Source organism: Jaculus jaculus, chromosome 8 (assembly GCF_020740685.1).
Source record: "Jaculus jaculus isolate mJacJac1 chromosome 8, mJacJac1.mat.Y.cur, whole genome shotgun sequence".
Taxonomy (NCBI): domain Eukaryota; kingdom Metazoa; phylum Chordata; class Mammalia; order Rodentia; family Dipodidae; genus Jaculus; species Jaculus jaculus.
Genome location: NC_059109.1, coordinates 29,618,127 through 29,636,473, shown reverse-complemented (window position 1 = coordinate 29,636,473; position 18,347 = coordinate 29,618,127).

Genomic DNA, 18,347 nt, shown 5'->3' with positions numbered 1-18,347 from the left:
CTGGGTTTTGATAAGAATGGGACAAGGTTGTTTACACTCTTTACAGCTTAGAATCAGAGGTGTTTGCAAGACACTGCTCAGCACAGAAAAGGGGAGACGGGATTCACTTTGATTGAAATCTTTACCACAGAGGGAATTATGATCATGGTATATTGTGTATATGTATGGAGGCTGTCAAAAAATGTTAACAAAAAGAAACTGCACTAAAAACTCATTAAACACTGTTACAGGGATTTCTACTCTTCATTAAAAAAAAAAAAAATGACAGATAGGCTGGAGAAATGACTCGATGGCTAAGGCACTTGTCTGCAAAGCCTGATGACCCAGGTTTGATTGCCCAGTGCCTATGTAAAGCCAGATGCACAAAGTAGAGAATGTAGCTGGGGTTCTTTTGCAGTGGCTAGAAGCCCTGGGTGCACCCATTCTCTCTGTCTCTCCTGGTACTGGGAGTTACAAGTCAGTGCCCACTAAGAAAAGGAAGAAAAAGATAACTAATATAAAAGAGTTAGAGAATGGCACGTCTCTCATGGTGGAAACCAACTGCCCTCCAATTGGACTGGAGGCCCGCTCCATGGGGGGGAACACATCCCTGATACTGAAAACTTAAAACAGGGGTAGTCATGAGCCCTAGGGGTGTAACATCTGCTGGTGTCTGAATAAATGTATATACTACACTTATCAAACCGCCCAGTAAGCACTTCTCTTAATATTTATACCCTAATATTAATGCTAGTCTCACTTTGGGTAGAGAATCTTCTCTTTTCAGATGGCAGTGACCTTGGGATGACTCAGAAGGTATCATAGTGCTGGAAAGAAGTGACTGGAGTACTGACTAACATCTTGATCACACCTTCCAAGGCTCTAGGCCTAATGCAGAAGAGGTGGCAGAAAGAATGTAAGAGCCAAAGGAAGGGTAGGACTCCTTACAACGTGCTCCCTCCAGACATAAAATGGTCTGGATATCCATGACCCCATAGTGCCTGACACTACCTACATAAGACCATCATAAAAGGAGGAAAAGATCATGACATCAAAATAAAAGAGAGACTGATTGAGATGGGGAGGGATATGATGGAGAATGGAATTTCAAAGGGGAAAGTGGGGGGGGGGTATTACTATGGGATATTTTTTATAATCATGGAAAATGTTAATAAAAATTGAGGAAAAAAAAGAGTTAGAGAGAAGGGGGGGAGAAGCTGTAGAAGATTAAGGTCAGTTTTCATCATATCTCTCCTCTCTATCTCTACTTACAAAGAAATAAAAATATTTTTTTAAGGCAGGCACTTGGGAGGCAGAGGTAGGAGATGCACCATGAGTTCCAGGCTACCTGATGCTACAGAGTAAATTCCAGGTCAGCCTGGGCTTAATTGAGACCCTACCTCAAAAAAAAAAAAAAAATTATGAAATTTACAGGGAAATGGATGGACCTGGAAAGAATTATTCTTAGTGAGGTAACCCAAGCCCAGAAAGACAAGCATCACATGTTCTCTCTCAAATGTGGATCCTAGCTACAAATGTTTAGACATGTATATTTGTTAGAAAAAAACTCAATAGCAGAGGCCAATAAGCTACAGAGGGGCTATAAGGGAAGGAGGAGAAAGAAGGACTTAAGAGGATAGTGTGTGTTTGTAAGAACAGATTACTGGGAGTGAAAAGGCCTAAGTGAGGTCAAGGGAAGAGATTGAGTAAAGGAAGGGTCGGGGCAGCACTAATCAAAATCTAAGAGGGTATGAATAAGTCATATGGAAACCTAGTTGTTTGGACAATAGAGCACCGAGAAGCCATAGATTGTTACTAGAAAATTTTCAGTGCCAGGGATGGGATACTTTCCAATGAGCTGTTGGCCAGGGTTGTCCCTGATGCTCCCAAAACATCACAGGCCATTGCCAAGGCTCTTGGTTTCCCACCAGGAATAGATGGTAAGAGCCTATTGCAGAAGGCTCCACATGCTTGGGTTGCAAGGTCACTATGAAATCTTACTGGAGCTGAGCTGAAAACCTCCTCCCTGTAGACCAGCTAACAGAAAGCTGGAAAAAGCTACATTGCAAGCAGTTCCATGGGAGAGAGAGAAGTCATCAGTGGAGATAAACAACACTGGACACTGCAAGCCTTAAGTTGAGCCAACCAGACCAAATGAGCCAACGGGTGCAATAGTGCCATGTCTGTGATGGGAAAAACAACCACTCTCTAATTGGACTGGAGGTCTGCTCCACAGGAAGGAGTACATGCCTGATATTAAAAACCTATGACAAAAACCAGATGTGGTTGCGCACGCCTTTAATCCCAACACTTGGGAGACAGAGGTAGGAGGATTGCCATGAGTTTGAGGCCAGCCTGAGACTACATAGTGAATTCCAGGTCAGCCGGAGCTAGAGACCCTACCTCAGAAAACCAAAACCAAAATCAAAACAAACAAACACACAAACAAAAAAACCCTATGACAGTGGAAGTCATGGGCCCTAGGGGTATAACTGCTAGTGTGTGTGAAAATGAATATATTATGCTCACCGAACTGCCCTGTAAGCACTTTTCCTAATGTTCATACCCATATATTAATGCTACTCTCACTTTTGTTTAGAGAAGCTCCTATTTTCAAATGGCAATGACCTCTCAGAAGGTACCATAATGTTGAGAAGAAGTGACAGAGGATGCTCAGCACTGAAACATTGCTTCACTATCACACCTTCTAAGGCTCAGGGTCCATTGTGGAAGAAGTGGTGGGAAGACTGTAAGAGCCAAAGGAAGGATAGGACTCCTTACAATGCACTCTTCCAGACACAAAATAGCCTGGTTATACATGACCTCACAGTGCCTGGCACTACCTACACAAGACCTGGATAATAGGAGGAAAAAATGATGACACCAAAATAAAAGAGAAACTAATGGAGAGAGTGAGACAGAGAGTAGAGTTATGAAGGGAAAAGTGGGAGAAGGGAGGGAAATAACATGGTTTGTTGTCTCTAAGTATAGAAGTTGTCAATAATATGTATGAGAAACTGATTGAGAAGGAGAGCGGATATGATGGAGAGTGGAGTTGTGAAGGGGAAAGGGAGGGGAGAGGGAATTATCATGGATTATTACATGGAAGTTGTCAATAATTAAAAAATAAATGTTAGTGGCAGGTATACCTTAAAAAATTAAAATACATGGGCTGGAGAGATGGCTTAGCGGTTAAGCGCTTGCCTGTGAAGCCTAAGGACCCCGGTTCGAGGCTCGGTTCCCCAGGACCCACGTTAGCCAGATGCACAAGGGGGCGCATGCGTCTGGAGTTCGTTTGCAGAGGCTGGAAGCCCTGGCGCGCCCATTCTCTCTCTCTCCCTCTATCTGTCTTTCTCTCTGTGTCTATCACTCTCAAATAAATAAATAATTAATTAAAAAAAAAAATACAGGGCTGGAGAGATGGTTTAGCGGTTAAGCGCTGGCTTGTGAAGCCTAAGGACCCCGGTTCAAGGCTCGATTCCCCAGGACCCACGTTAGCCAGATGCACAAAAGGGGGCGCACACATCTGGAATTCATCTGCAGTGGCTGGAGGCCCTGGCGCGACCATTCTCTCTCTGCCTTTTTCTCTGTCTGTCACTCTCAAATAAATAAATAAAAATAAACCAAAAAAAAATTTTTAATTAAAATACATAACTGAGAGCAACACTAATATATGGGTGTAAACATAAGTACTTAGAGGGTATTTAGTGGGCATAATATATTCATTTACCAAACAATATAGTAGTAAATTTATCCCTAGGGATTATGACCTTCCCAGCCACAGGATTTTGACCAGGTTTTCAGTCCCAAACATGAATTTCCTCCCATGGGACAAGCCTCAACTGCAATCAGAGAACAGTTGGTTACCCCATAACAGACATGTTGCTGTTGCACTAGTGGGCACCTCTAACCTGGTTGCTAATCTTCCCTGTATTATTCCAATTATAGTATACTGCCAAAGTGAGCACTCCTTTGTTTCTCAACAATGCCTACTTCCTTAGACATCAATAATTTTTAGAAAAAAAAAACTCTTGATATTAATTAGGAATGCTCAAACTTCAGTCCAACACCCAAAAGGATCACTTTGGCCTGCTTATGTTCCAGATCTGTAGCTACTTTTCTCTGGCAGGGAAAAACCTGGTTCCATTATTCAATGTTACAAACTTGTTTAATTCAAGGACATGCAGAAAGTAGTTTCAGAGTACTAACCCATACTGCAGAGATTAAAAAAAAAAAAAAAACAAGCCGGGCGTGGTGGCGCACGCCTTTAATCCCAGCACTCGGGAGGCAGAGGTAGGAGGATCACCGAGAGTTCAAGGCCATCCTGAGACTACATAGTGAATTCCAGGTCAGCCTGAGCCAGAGTGAGACCCTACCTCGAAAGACCAAAAAAAAAAAAAAAAAAAAACTATTGTTCAGCTCAGCATAGAGGTGCATGCCTTTAATTCCAGCACTAGGGAGACAGGGATAGGAGGATCACCATGAGTTGGAGGTTAGCCTGAGCTAGAGTGAGACCCTACTTCGAAAAACCAAAAAAAAAAAAAAAAAAGGAAAGAAAAAACTATACTTCAATGCTTATATATTGTGTCTTTGGAAAGTATAATTGAGTGAGAAATGATAAATAAACATAAGTTTCCTAAACTGAGCATGGTGGTGCACACCTTTACTCCCAGCATTTAGGAGGCTGAGGTAGGAGAATCACTGCTCTCAAGGCCAGCGTGGGCTACAAAGAGAGTGTCAGGTCAGCCAAGGCTAGAGAGAGACCTTGCCTTGAAAAAAAAAAATAATAATAAAGGTAATAAGTTTCCTGGACCAGGAGCTATCCCATATAACTCTTTTCCTTGCTATCACAAGATTTCGGACTAAAAATCCTAGCTGGAACAATTAGACAAGGAAAAGAAAAAATTACCCAAATTGGACAGGAAGAATTACATTCTTTTTGGGTTTTTTGGGGGTTTTTGTTGTTGTTGTTGTTGTTGTTTTGTTTGTTTGTTTTGTTTTTCAAGGTAGGGTCTCACTCTAGCCCAGGCTGACCTGGAATTCACTATGGAGTCTCAGGGTGGCCTCGAACTCACGGCGATCCTCCTACCTCTGCCCCCCGAGTGCTGGGATTAAAGGCGTGCGCCACCACGCCCAGCTAATTTCATTCTTTTTAAATATCATGAACTTTTATAAAATCCTAAAATGCCATCAAAAATGATCAGAACTAAATAAATTCAGTAAAGTTTTAGGACATAAAATAAGCATACAAAATCAGTATCTTTCTGTACATTAACAACAAGGTGTCTGACAAAGAAATCAAGAAAAACCAGGCGTGGTAGTACATGCCTTTAATCCCAGTACTCAGGAGTTGGAGGTAGCTGTGAGTTTGAGGCCAGCCTGGGGCTACAGAATGAGTTCAAGGTCAACCTGGGCTAGTGCGACCCTAAGTCAAAAAACAAACAAAATAGCCGGGCGTGGTGGTGCACACCTTTAATCCCATCACTTGGGAGGCAGAGGTAGGAGGATCGCGGTGAATTCAAGGCCACCCTGAGACTCCATAGTGAATTCCAGGTCAGCCTGGGCCAGAGTGAGACCCTACCTCCAAAAACAAAAAAACAACAACAACATAAAAGTAGATACAACAGCATGTGAATGTACTCCCAGCTTCTCCTGAGGCTCTTTGAGACCAGCCTAGGGAACAGAAACAAAGCTCATCTTTTTTAATTTTTCTTTTATTATTATTACTATTATTATTGTTGGCTTTTCAAGCCCCAAGATGACCTGGAATTTAATAGGCACTCTAAGGGTAGCCTCTAACTCATGGCAGTCTTCCTACCACTGCCTCCCAAGCACTGAGATTAAAGGTGTGCACCACCATGCTTGGCAAGACCTCATCTTTTAAAAACAACAATCAGACTGGGGAGATTGCACAGTGGCTAAAGGGCCTTCCTTGCACAGACTGCTGGCCTGGGTTCAATTCCCAGTACCCTCATAAAGCCAAATGCACAAAATAAGTGGCACATGTGAATTTGTTTACAGTGTCAAGAGGCTTCAGTACACTCATATTCACTCTGTCTGCTTGTAAATAAATTAATAATAACAACAATGGAGAATTAAAGTCATGATGGTTATTTTCCATCCAAAAAATGATATTCTGGTCAGGTGTGGTGGCTCACACCTTTAATCTCAGCACTTGGGAGGCAGAGGTAAGAGAATCACTGTGAGTTAGAGGCCACCTTGAGACTACATAATGAATTCCAGGTCAGCCTGAGTGAGAGAAAGAGCGAGACCCCACCTCTAAAAGCAAAAAAAAAAAATTTTTTTCAAAAGCACTGCTCAGGCTTTGCCCTACTCAAACATTCTGAGTAAGCTCTGTGTTTATTTTTAATTTATTTACTTATTTACTTGCAAGCAGAGAGGTAGAGAGAGAATGGGCAACACTGCAAATGAATTCTAGATGCATCTGGCTTTACATGGGTCCTGGGTCCTTAGGCTTTGCAGGCAAAGTGCCTTAACTGCTAAGCCATCTCTCCAGACCCCCCCCCCTTTTTTTTTGAGGTAGTGTTTTTCTCTAGTCCAGGCTGACCTGGAACTTACTATGTAATCTCAGGCTGACCTCAAACTCACAGCCATCCTCCTACATCAGCCTTCCCAGTTCTGGAATTAAAGACATTCACCACTACACCCAGAATTTTTTTAGCACTTTATTGACAATTTTCCTACATGCATATAGTGGATTTTGATCATAATCCCCTCGCAATACCTTCTTTGGTCCTCCTCCTTCTTCCCCTGCCACCAAAGCCCTTATTCCAATTTATTTCTGTTTCTGTTCTGTTCTGCTCTGCTCTGTTCTGTTCTATCCTATCCCATCCCATCCCATCTTATTTGTTTTATTTTAGTTATTTATTTGTTTTATTTTGGCCAGCCCAGGCTGACCTGGAACTCACTATACAGTCTCAAGGTAGCTTCAACCTCAAAATGATCCTCCTACCTCTGCCTCCCAAATGCTGGGATTAAAGGTGTGCGCTACCATGCCTGGCTCATCCCATCTATTTCTTTAAAATTTTATTTTTTGTTAATTTTTATTTATTTATTTGAGAGTGACAGATAGACAAATGGGGGGGAGAGAGAGAGAATGGGTATGCCAGGGCCTCCAGCCACTGCAAACGAACCCCAGATGCATGCGCCATCTTGTGCATCTGGCTTACATGGGTCCTGGGGAATCGAGCCTCAAACCAAGGTTCTTAGGTTTCACAGGCAAGCACTTAACCACTAAGCCATCTCTCCAGCCCTAATTTTATTTTTTATTTTTTAATTTTTTGGGGTTTTTTTCAAGGTAGGGTTTCACTCTAGCCCAGGCTGACCTGGAATTCACTATATAGTCTCAGGGTGGCCTCAGATTTACCTCTGCCTCCCAAATGCTGGGATTAAAAATGTGCACCACAAAGCCTGGCTCCTCTTCTATTAAAAAAAAATATTTATTTATTTATTTGAGAGAGAGAAAGGATACACCAGGACCTCTAGCCACTGTTAATGAACTCCAGATGCATACACCATCTTCCAATCTTTAAATTATTTACATATTTGGCAGAGAGAGAGAGAGGGAGAGAATGGGCACGCTATGGCCTCTATAGCCACTGCAAACTCAAGGTGCATGTGCTACCTCATTTATCTGGCTTATGTGGGTACTGTGGAATCAAACCTTGGTCCTTGGGCTTCACAATCAAGCGCTTTAACTACTGAGCCATCTCTCTAGCCCTTCTTTACCCCTTTCTATTTCCCCTACTATGAAAGTTTTCTGTATTACTGTTAATTTTTCAACAACTATATGTAGGGGCTTGGAAAATGGCCCAGCCATTAAGGGCACTGGCTTGCAAATCCTACCTGTCTTTAATCCCAAAACAGCCACAGAAAGTGGCCTGAGAACCAGGCATGGTGGTACACACCTTTAATCCCAGCACTTGGGAGGCAGAGGTAGAAGGATTGTCCTGAGTTCAAGGCCAGCCTGAAATTGTAAAGTGAGTTCCAAGCTGCCTGGGCTAGAGTGCCTCAAAAACCAAGAAAAACAAACAAAATAAGTGGCCTGTGTGTGTCCTGAATTGGTTTGCAGCAAAAAGAGTTCCCCACACATACACACACCTACATATGTGCAAATAAAAATTAAATCTAAAAATCCCACAATTGTGCAAACAGCAGCTGAAAAGATGGAATCCTATCTGGGCATGGTGGTGCACTCATTTAATACCAGAACTAGAGAGGTAAAGGTAGGAGGATCATTATGAGTTTGAGGCAAGCCTAGGACAACAGAATGAATTCCAGGTCAGCCTGGGCTAGAGTGAGACCCTGCCTTGAAAAAAAAAGGAAAGGAAAAGAAAGAAACTTTAGCCAGGTGTGGCGGTGCACGCCTTTAATCCCAGCACTTGGGCAGGAGGCAGAGGTAGGTGGACCTATGTGAGTTTGAGGCTACCTTGAGACAACATAGTGAACCTTGACTAGAGCAAGACCCTACTTTGAACAGCAAAAGAAAAAGAAAGAAAAAGAAACTTTAAACTGATGACAGGCTTCACACTGGATAGCTCATAGTGTTTGTTGTCTGAATCTACATAGTAGATCCAACAGACAGACCTTTGTAGGCCAAGTTACTGAAGGTGTAAGAAGATAATTTAATCAATCAAGATAATGGAATCACCCAGGAAGGAAAGGCCACGCCCAGTCCCGGAGGAAGTATAAAAGGAGTTGACCCACTGGGAGGATTAAGGGCCTGGTTTACAGTACAGAGCTTTCTTCTTGCAAGAGAACACCTCTGGAGAGACAGAGTGAGTAATTATACCAACTAGTTTATGAAGTGGCCCAAAATTTCCTAGAGAGATCCTCAAGCCTTAGATACTGTAAAATGGTCTCCTCTAGGAGAAGGGTCTATAGTTGCGTGCCCACAGAGGGAAATGTTGTGCTTTGCTTTTGAGGTAGAGTCTCAATGTAGCTCAGGCTGGTCTTAAACTAATGGCCACCCTCCTCCCTGGGATTTCTAGGAGTGTAGTATCACACCCTGCTGGAGGCTTGTTCTGAAGTGTTTCCATAATGTTTGGCTTTTAAAAAGTGTGGGCTGCTTTTTCTATTTTATCTATCTATCTATCTATCTATCTATCTATCTATCTATCTATCTATCTATCTATCTATTTATTTATTTATTTGAGAGAGCGAGAAAGAGGCAGATAAAGAGAAAGCAAGAGGGGTCTGTCAGGGCCTCCAGCTGCTGCAAGCAAACTCGAGAAGCATGAGCCTCCTTGTGCACGTCTGGCTTACATAGGTGTGAGTCCTTGGGGATTGAACCTGGGTCCTTTGGCCATGCAGGCAAGCATCTTAACTGCTAAGCCATCATCTCTCCAGCCCTCTTTTTTTGTATTTCTTTTAAAGATATTTATTTTGAAATTGGGTCTTGGTATGTCACCCAGGGGTCCCGGAATTTTTGGGCCCAAGAGACCCACCTGTGCAGCATAATGTAGCCGGGACTATAAGCATGAGCTCTGCACCAAGATTTTTTGTTTTTGATTTTTGAGGTAGGATCTCACTGTAGTCCAGGCTGACCGGGTATTCACCATGTAGTTTCAGGCTGACCTCGAACTCTCAGAGTTTCTCCTACAACTGCCTCCCAAGTTCAGGGATTAAAGGAGTGTGCCACCATGCCCTGCAATCATTAGAATTTTTAAAATATATATATTTTATTTATTTGAGGGAGAAAGAGGAGAGAGAGAGACAATGACACTGGGTATCCCAGGTCCTCTAGCCACTGTAAATAAATTCTAGACACATGTGCCACCCCTTGTGTATCTGGCTTACATGCATAGGTACTGGGGAATCAAATCTTAGTCCTTAGGGTCCATAGGCAAGTGTCTTAGTCACTAAGCCAACTGTCCAGCCCAATCATTAGAAGTTTTTTGTTTGTTTGTTTGTTTGTTTTTTTAGGTAGGGTCTCACTGTAGCTCAGGCTGACCTGGAATTCACTATGAGACCTTGTAGTCTCAGGGTGGCCTCAAACTCACAATGATCCTCCTACCTTTAGCTACTGAGCCATCTTTCCAGCCCCCAGATTTTGTTGTTGTTGTTGTTGTTGTTTGTTTTTCGAGGTAGGGTCCACTCTGGTCCAGGCTGACCTGGAATTCACTATGTAGTCTCAGGGTGGCCTCAAACTCACAGCGATCCTCCTACCTCTCCCTCCTGAGTGCTGGGATTAAAGGCGTGTGCCACCATGCCCGGCTTCCAGATTTTTTTTAATTGTTGGTAAGATTTTTTTTCTCATTTATGAAAATAATATCACTCATTATGAATGTTTTGAAGACAGCACAATAGGAGTTGGGGAAATGCAATAAAACAGAAAGTGACATGTAGCCCATAGTAATTTAAAAATAGCCAATTTAGAGTGTGTGTGTGTGCAGTTTGTTTTTGTTTTTGTTTTTTAATTTTTTTTGTTCATTTTTTTTTAATTTATTTATTTGAGAGCAACAGACACAGAGAGAAAGACAGATAGAGGGAGAGAGAGAATGGGTGCGCCAGGGCTTCCAGCCTCTGCAAACGAACTCGACACGTGCACCCCCTTGTGCATCTGGCTAACGTGGGACCTGGGGAACCGAGCCTCGAACCGGGGTCCTTAGGCTTCACAGGCAAGCGCTTAACCGCTAAGCCATCTCTCCAGCCCTTGTTTTTGTTTTTTGAGGTAGGCTTTCACTCTAGCCCAGGCTGACCTGGAATTCACTATGTGTTCTCAAGGTGCTCTCAAACCCATGGCGATCCTCCTACCTCTCTGCCTCTCAAGTGCTGGGACTAAATGTGTGCACCACTACACCAGGTTATTTTAGTATATTGTTTCAGGCCGTTTTCTAGTTAACTACATTGTTTCAAATCTAGGGTTGTGGCATATGAAGTGCATTATCCTCGATATTACTTCATGAGTATGGTTCCCTTTAAGTCACTGTTCTTGGGGCCTGTGATGTTAATGGTGGCATAGGAATCTTTACAAGGCTGTGACCAAATTATATATAACTGGTAGCAAACTACTTGGGAAAAGGCATATCTGTATATATTGATTAATTTCAAACCTTTTCCTCCATTATAGTCGACTTCACAATACTTATTCTGCTTGACTAACCAAGTATGTTCCCAGGAATTGTACAATGCCACTTTTAATGATGCAATTTTATTTTATTTCTTTATTTTGGTTTTTCAAAGTAGGGTCTTGCTCTATGTAGTCTCATGGTGGCCTTGAACTCACAGCGATCCTCCTACCTCTGTCTCCCAAGTGTGTGCAATCACACCTGACTCTAATGATACAATCTTGATGTCAAAGCTCTATTTGTTTCTTGGGGGGAGAAGGGGGAAGGTTTGAGGCAGGGTCTCACTTTAGCCCAGGCTTACCTGAAACTCACCGTATACTTCCAGGCAGGCCTCAAACTCATAGTGATCCTCCTACCTATGCCTCTGGGTGAAAGGTGTGAGCCACCATGCCCAGCTTCCAAGCTCTCTACTGAGGGCTAAAATTTTGCTCTCAAAACAAGTACTTTGAGGTTATAAAATAGCAGGACACTAGCTGGGTGTGGTGGCACATGCCAGTTTTTAATCCCAGCACTTGGGAGGCAGAGGTAGGAGGATTGCTGTGAGTTCGAGGCCACCCTGAGCCTACATAGTGAAATCCTGGTCAGCCTGGGCTAGAGGGAGATCCTACCTTGAAAAACAAAAATAAACAAATACATAAAAATAACAGGACACTGTTGATGGCTCAGGTTTCCTAAAATATTTTGTGCTAATTGAACAGTTTCTGTGTATAGTCTTGGTCTCCATGGGTCTGAGTTCAATAGTGAGAGCCTAAAGTCAGTGTGCCTTTTCCTTCTAACCATTCCCATGGCTGGCAGAAAATAAGGAGTTTTGTCAACCAAGATAGGATAATGAAAGCTGGCTTGGAATTCTGTCACACAATCTATTTTAGAGCTTGATCTGACAAACTTCACGGAAAGGCGGCATTCTAGATCTTGAGGCCTTGAGTAAGGCATGACTGCTGAGATCGTTTATTGCTAGGCCACTGATTCAGGAGGAAACTGGAACTCAGTATACTTGTATATGTGGGCAGGGATGGTAAATGGTGATGAAACTGCATTAGTGGACTGTAAGAGGGAAAAGGAAGAAGAAACTGGTGGGAGAAAAACTGAACTATTGCCCAACCTGGACTACAGTTGTCATGGAGTAGGGCTGGCTTGTTTGGCTTAGGTCACTGGAAAGGGAGTTACTGTAATTGTTGAAAGCACAGAATATACTATCAGAGCATCAGAACTAGTGGCCATATTTTAATAACCCTTGAGGCACAGGTAGAAATTACATTACCAAACTTGAAACTTAATACTTCTGTCTCTTTTTTAATAAAATATTGATTTATTTGCAAACACAGAGAGAAAGATAGAGAGGGAGAGAAAGAGTGGATACAGTAGCACCCCTAGCCACTGCAAATGACATCCAGACATCTGCGCCACTTTGTGCATCGGGCTTTACATGGGTACAGGGAAATCGAACCCTGGCCATCAGGCATTGCAAGCAAGTGCCTTAACCTCTGGGTCATCTCTCCAGCCCACTTCTCTCCTTTTATTAAAATTTAGTGCTGTCAATTTTTTCTTAAAATGAAGAAAACTGAAAGTACAAATATTCAAATTAACAGATGGCAGACTGCTGTCAGCCAAAGCAATAAAAAGACTTCATAATTGTCACCATGAATGTATTTAGTTACAGTTCAGTTTTGCAGTCTTAAAATACACTTCATTGTGGAAGAATGTTTTTTCTATTTTTCTCAAGATTCTGATCCCTCTTAAAATCTCAAAGCACATGAAAAGAATTTTATTCTTTTCATTCCATCACCATAATGCTGGGATTGTCTGCTTCAGGGATGGAGACATTTTTATAGTTCCTTCTGGACGCCAGCCCTTCTCTTCCCGTCCCGGCTCCCCAGGCAAAATTATGACCTCTCTTCAGATCACAAATAATATCCAGTGAAACAGTTTATATATTTGTTATACATCTTACAAACAGTATTTTATTTACATACGGTTTGCAGTTGGGGCCAGTCTCATTCATTGACTATCCAGCTCTTACATTGTAGCAAGGCATAATGCATGTTCAGGAATCTTTTGAGAACCGTTTATGGAGAAGGTCATTATTAGAACGCAGTCATTCTAAAGCGCGTGGTAGAATTTCTGCTTAAGATATTCCTATGTGCTTGACAGAAGAAGAAAGTCAGGATGTGCTCCATGTTTTCCTAAAAATTCATGTCCTCATCTTTTCATCTTTCTGCTCCCAGAACAATGGCTGCTCATTTCTAGCAACAGGGGAATAGGGCTACCTCTTCTTCAAAGAGATCAAGCTGGTCTCAACAAAGAAAATATTCTCATTTGATCCTTGGGGACTGTTGGGCGCAGGTCAGATCTCAGGGAATGTCTCCATAATTAAAAGTCATGAGCGGAGAAGGTAGCTCAGTGGTTATAGACGCATGCTTACAATGCCTGCCGTCAGCGTTCAGTTCCCTGATAACCACATAGAGCTAGATGCAAAATGTGTTGTTCCTTTGAAGTGGCAAGAAACACTGGAACCTGGCTCCCAACACACATACACAAATAAGTTTTGTGTTTTTTTTTTTTTAACATCTGGGGAAATGGGTCAGAGGTTAAAGTACTTGCTTGAAAGCTTGCCAGTATGTGTTGAATACCCCAGCACCCATGAAAAACCAGACCCATGCATTTCGTTTCATATGTAGCAGCAATAGGCCCTGGCTTTGCAAGCACATGCCTTTACCCACTGAGACATCTCCCCAGCCCTTGGGGAATCTGAAAGGGCTTGGGACCTCCTCCTCAAAAGAGATCTGAGTGTTTATTTTACAGACCTATCTCAGTTTTATGAAAGGAAAATGAGACAAGGAAGGCATTTTCAACTTGACTGGCTAATTTATCAGGTGTATTCCTGTTTCTCCTTATGTGAATTGGGATAACCAGTTCTCCTTCTAAGTCCTGTTGATGGGAGAAATGCAATCAGATAGCAGAAATCATTTGAGGAGTTAAGTTACATGGAAAAGCAAAGGACCTTCTTAATGTAGACTTCCTCTTGGCTCTGAGAAGAATCTGCTTTCTGTGACCTGTTGGATGGGACTTGTCACTTACCTTCCAGAGTTCTGGCAGTGAGTGTGTGCACAGAGAGTGGGGTCATTTTCTTCCGTGGAGTGGACACTAGTAGACTGCCTATGTAAACAACCTCTCTCTACCCATGCGCATGCAAAGTCACCCTAGATTGAACTCTTGATCCAAAAAGAAAAAAAAAAAAAAAAAAGGAGACGGTCATGGCGGTGCATGCCTTTAATCCCAGCAGAGGCAGAGATTGGAGGATTGCTACCCTGAGACTACATAGCAGTGTAAGACCCTACGAAAAACAAAACAAAAAAATTATATATAGATAGATAGAGGGAGGGGCTGGAGAGATGGCTTAGTCAAAGGTCCCAGGTTCACTTCCCCAGTACCCACATAAGGCAGATGCGCAATGTGGCACATGCATCAGGAGTTTGTTTGCAATGGCAAGAGGCCCTGATATGTTCATTCTCTTTCTCTCAAATAAATAAATAAAATATTTTTTTTAAAAAAACATGAAAGTAGGAAGGGGATTTTTGGGTGCAGAAGGCGTTCTGTGGGAGTGAGACAGGGATAAGCCAGGGTAATGGGTGAATATGATCAAAATATATTATAAAATTGTCAAAACAAAAATTTTAATTTTTTTAACATTCTTATGGACTTGGAGCTCTAACTCTAGCTGGCCTCCCAAATTCTGGGATTAAAGGAGTGTGCCCCACACCCGGTTGAGAATGTTAATGGATGAACATCCTGTACTTTGATCATATTCCCACCCTATTACCCTCTTATCCCTCTCTGCCTTCACCCCCTGTTCCACTGAACACCCTCCGTTTTCCAAGGAGTCCTTCTCTTTAGATGTCTCATTCTTTTTGTCCTCAAAATGGTGTTGGGCTCAGAATGAGCAGATCTTGTGGGAGTAATGATCATAACCATGATAAGGTTATGAATGCACTGGTCAGTTCATGCCCTTAGGACAGTGCCTGAAGTGCTTCTTCCCACCAAGTAAGCTCTCACATTCTTTCTACTCAGTCTTCCACAATGTTCCCGGAGCCTTGGAGGGCATGCTAGAGATGTCTTGTTTAGTGTTGAGCCCTCAACAGCCTCTTATTTTCAACTTTGATGAGTTTTGAGTTTCCTTAGTGTCTAACACCATCTCCATAGAGAAGCTTCTCTGGCTAGCACTGGAAAAAAAACACTAATATTCTTTCCTCCACCTCCTCTGTAATGTCACCTGAACCGTGGCAGGTTTGATGGACATGTCTCATCCAGTGCTAGGTACAAGGCTCTCTCTTCTCATTACCTTGATGATTTTTGGGTCTCCCCAACTGGAAAAAGCTTCTATAGCCAAAAGTGAGAACAGCTTTAATCACTGGGCATAAGCATGCATTTAGAAGGCAATTTTATGGGTTCAGTGTATGCATTCAGCCAAAGAACAGCAATAGCCTCACTGTAGAACTTAGGTCCTTCTAAGCCATAGGCTTTTGGCTTGGTTCTCGGTACATGGCTTGAGAGTTGATACTTCAGGACATAGAGCATCTTCCACTCTTCAGAGTCTACTGATATAGTCATCAGTGCTAATATTGCATAAGTACATACTATAAAGTGGCAGAAGTCAAGCTGGAGATGTGGCTTAGTTGATAGTGTTTGCCTAGCATGCACGAGAACCAGGTTTTGATCTCCAGAACTCCAGAGTACTTGATGCATCAGCACATACCTTTAATGCCAGCACTTGCTAGATTCAGGCAGGAGCGTCAGCCTACATAAGACCCTAGCTAAAATATATATATATATATACACACACACACACACATATTTAAATGATAGAAGTATGTTGAAGACCATTTCAGAAGTTGCTGGAAATTCTTTTTTTTTTATTTTTATTTATTTGAGAGTGACAGACATAGAGAGAAAGACAGATAGAGGGAGAGAGAGAGAATGGGCGCGCCAGGGCCTCCAGCCACCGCAAACGAACTCCAGACGCGTGCGCCCCCTTGTGCATCTGGCTAACCTGGGACCTGGGGAACTGAGCCTCGAACCGGGGTCCTTAGGCTTCACAGGCAAGCGCTTAACCGCTAAGCCATCTCTCCAGCCCTGGAAATTCTGTCCTAATTCTATGCCAAAATTCATTGATTTTTTTTTAATGAAACTCACTTATCAACTCAAACAGAAGTTTTCAAAATCAGTCTAATAAATATCACCCAAAGACATTAATTTGATGCATGCTGAGGAATGCCTGACAGTAGGAAAATATTTAATGTCTTTATTTTCCAAAATTAAGCCATTCTTTCTATAAGTGCAAAAATAATATTAAATAAAAGTAAAAACTGACAATGTCCATCAAAGGGACTGTTTTTTGTTTTTGTTTTTGTTTTTGGTTTCTAAGGTAGGGTCTCACTCTAGCCCAGGCTGACCTGAAATTCACTATGGAGTCTCAGGGTGGCCTTGAACTCATGGCGATCCTCCTGCCTCTACCTCCCAAGTGCTGGGATTAAAGATGTGCACCACCACACCCAGGAAAGGGACATTTTTAATGCTTTTCACACTATCATAAGTTGTGTGCATGGTTGCAGGATAAAATCTTAGTTTTTTTTTTCTTTTTAATATTGTATTTATTTGAGAGAGAGAGGGGAGAGAAAATGGGCACATCAGGGCCTTTAACTACTGCAAACAAACTCCAGACACATGTGCCACCTTACACATCTGGCTTATGTGGATACAAGGGAATCTAACTTAAGACCTTTGTTTTACAAGCAAGTGCCTTAACCACTAGGCCATCTCTCAGGGCCCTGAACTTACTTTTTGTTTTGTGCTTGTTTTTGGCGTTCAAGATAGGGTGCCACTGTAGCCCAAGCTGGGTTGGAACTCACTCTGAAGACCCAGCTGGCCTAGAGCTCACAGTGATCCTCCCCTACCTCTGTTTCCCAAGTGCTGGGATCAAAAGTATGCACCACCACACCTGGATAAAAAATCTTCCCCCCTCTTTAAAAAATGCTTTTATTTGCACATGTTGGGAAGGGTGCTCCAGGGTCTCTTACTACCATAAGTGAATGCCAGATGCTGTGCAACTTTTTTTTATTGTTGGTTTTTCGAGGTAGGGTCCCACTCTAGCCCAGGCTGGAATTCACTATGTAGTCTCAGGCTGCCTCAACCTCACAGTGATCCTCCTACCTCTGCCTCCCAAGTGCTGGGATTAAAGGCCACCATGCCTGGCTACATGGCAATTTTTTTTTAATTGAATGTGGTATTTGCAGGAAAATATTCAAGAAAACTTTTCCTTATGCCAGGCTTGCCCCCAGTGATGCTGTTTAGGTCAGTGTCTGTCTGGATTATCCACAGTCTAAATGCCAGCTCTGTAAACAAAAGCTGCCCAGTGACAGCTTGGCTGAGGCATGTGTAACCAACGTTTAGCATTAATTTATACTTCATTCCCTTTCTGTAGCCAGATTAAGTTCTCCTTTCCTAAGCTATTTTTGACTTCCTTCAGATTGTGGCATAATTCAACATGTTCTAAACAATACATAGAAAATGGCCTTAGCGATTCCCAATTTGCATTCAGGCTACAGAATTGCAAGAAGTTTCATCAAACTTTCTAAAAATAAGAATTTTCTAAACTAGATTTCTTCATACCCCAGAATATGAATCAGTCACTATAACATGCAATGAAAATGCTACAAATTATTATAGGTTCATAGTATGGTCTTTATGCAGTCCCAAGAAAATTATTCCTTCCATCAGAAACAATGAAAAATTTGGATTCTTCTAGCTAATGTCCTGTCACATGTTAGTATACATATTGAACTCCCAAAGAAGTAAGTATTTCACTGTGTTGTGGCAAAATTGATCGAATGAAAATATATTCTTGGCTTGTTTGAAGACTATCCAAGCAATTTTCAGATTTGTATTTAAGCTTATTAAAATTAAACATAGCCAAGCATGGTGGCACATGCCTTTAATCCTAGCACTTGGGAGGCAGAGATAGGAGGATCACCGTGAGTTTGAGGCCACCCTGAGACTCCATAGTGAATTCTAGGTCAGCCTAGGCTAGAGTGAGACCCTACCTAGACAAACCAAAAAGAAAAAGAAAAAAAAAAAAGAAAAAAGAAAAAAAATTAAACATAAAAAGTAAAAGGAAAGAAAATGATTATAATACATATTAAACAGAATTTTATTTTCCTTTTTTTTTTTTCAAGGTAGCCCAGGCTGACTGGAACTCACTCTAGTATACCAGGTTGGCCCCCT